The sequence below is a fragment of the Nycticebus coucang genome, chromosome X (genome assembly GCF_027406575.1).
Source record: "Nycticebus coucang isolate mNycCou1 chromosome X, mNycCou1.pri, whole genome shotgun sequence".
Classification (NCBI taxonomy): domain Eukaryota; kingdom Metazoa; phylum Chordata; class Mammalia; order Primates; family Lorisidae; genus Nycticebus; species Nycticebus coucang.
Genome location: NC_069804.1, coordinates 78,573,675 through 78,575,770, shown reverse-complemented (window position 1 = coordinate 78,575,770; position 2,096 = coordinate 78,573,675). Strand labels below are relative to the sequence as shown.

The window sequence follows — 2,096 nt, the reverse complement described above, 5'->3', positions numbered from 1 at the left end:
TATTAGTTGCTTATGTTGTTATGATGATGATGATGTAGGGGGAGGAATATAAGATAAAGTAGACGAGACAGTGGTGACCAGATTGTATATATGTCTTACTCTCTAAACAATAAGAAAATGTTGATGGTAATTTTATGTAAAAGTAGTGCTTTCAGAAAATAATTTGAGAACCTTCCTGTTGGCATGTTCAGACCTCGCTGCTCCAGCTTTTGGGGCACGTTCCATTCTTTTAGCCTGTGACCAGCAGAGAGAAAAAAAAAATTTTTTAAATCTGCCCCATAAACACCTCGAGGCGAGCAAAAACAATAAATTTTAACTATGAGGGAAATCGTGCACATCCAGGCCAGTCAGTGTGGCAACCAAATCGGTGCTAAGTTATGGGAGGTGATCAGCGATGAACATGGCATCAACCCCACAAGTACTTACCACGGGGAGAGCAATCTGCAGCTAGACCGAATCTCTGTGTACTATAATGAAGCCACAGGTGGCAAATACATTCCTCATGCTATTCTGGTGCATCTAGATCCCGGGACCATGGACTGTTCACTCAGGTCCTTTTGGCCAAATCTTCAGACCAGACAACTTTGTTTTTGGTCAGTCTGGGGCAGGAAACAACTGGGCCAAGGGCCACTATACAGAAGGGGCTGAGCTGGTTGATTCAGTCCTGGATGTGGTACGGAAGGAGGCAGAGAGCTGTGACTTCCTGTAGGGCTTCCAGCTGACCCACTTGCTGGGTGGGGGCACAGGTTCTGGAATGGGCACACTCCTTATCAGCAAGATCCAAGAAGAGTATCCTGATGGCATCATGAATACCTTGGGTGTGGTGCCTTCACCCAAAGTATCTGATACCATGGTTGACCCCTATAATGCCACCCTTTCTATCAGTTGGTAGAGAACACTGATGAGACACAGTGCATTGACAAAGAGGCCCTTTCGGACATCTGTTTCCGTACCCTAAAGTTGACCACGCCAACTTATGGGGACCTGAACTACCTTGTCTCAGCCACCATGAGTGGTGTCACCACCTGCCTCCGTTTCCCTGGCCAGCTCAATGCTGACCTCCGTAAGCTGGCAGTCAACATGGTGCCCTTCCCACGTCTTCACTTCTTCATGCCTGGCTTTGCCCCTCTCACCAGCTGTGGAAGCCAGCAGTATCGGGCTCTCACTGTGCCAGAACTCACCCAGTAGGTCTTTGATGCCAAGAACATGATGGCTGCCTGTGACCCCCACCATGGCCGATACCTCACCATGGTTGCTGTCTTCCAGGGACAGATGTCCATGAAGGAGGTAGATGAGCAGATGCTCAATGTACAGAACAAGAATAGCAGCTACTTCGTCGAATGGATCCCCAACAATGTCAAGACAGCTGTCTGTGACATCCTACCTCATGGCCTCAAGATGGCAGTCACCTTCATTGGCAGCAGCACAGCCATCCAGGAGCTCTTCAAGTGCATCTCAGAGCAGTTCACTGCCATGTTCCCCCAGAAGGCCTTCCTCCACTGGTATACAGGCGAGAGCATGGACAAGATGGAATTCACCGAGGCTGAGAGCAACATGAATGACCTCGTCTCTGAGTATCAGCAGTACCAGGATGCCACTGCAGAAGAGGAGGAGGATTTTGGTGAAGAGGCTGAAGAGGAGGCCTAAGGCACAGCCCCTATCACCTCAAGCTTCTCAGTCCCCTTAACCTTCTTCCTCAACTACCCCTTTCCTATCCCTCAGAATTCGTGTTTGCTGCCTCTTATCTTTTTTTTCTTTTTTTTTTGGGGGGGGGGTGTCTAGAACAGTGCCTGGCACATGTAGGTGCTTAATAAATACTTGTTTGTTGAATGTCTCCTCTCTCCTTCCACTTCGGGAAACCTAGATTTCTGCATTCTAGGTAACCCTGTATTTCCTTCTGGTGCCCATTCCTCCCGTCTGTCCAGTTAATATTTCCTTCTGTTTGTAAAATAATTCCAACTGAATGCTGAAAATGCAGATGATGACCATCATCCTATGCCCAGGTATTTGGGGGTAGGGGGTAGAAAGTAAGAGTAGAAGTAACTCCAAGGAAGGGGTTGGGATTTTTCCAATCTAGAATAGTTTTGGAGAGGGAA

The 2,096-nt window shown here is 47.9% G+C and overlaps 1 pseudogene across 1 annotated transcript; it reads left to right on the top strand.

Annotated features, from left to right (window-relative positions):
• Nucleotides 1-285: 285 nt before the first annotated feature.
• Nucleotides 286-1,830, top strand: LOC128577261 (tubulin beta chain-like; annotated as a pseudogene). The gene has a single exon (XR_008377533.1). The product of XR_008377533.1 is annotated as a tubulin beta chain-like (transcript).
• The last annotated feature ends 266 nt before the right edge of the window (nt 1,831-2,096 follow it).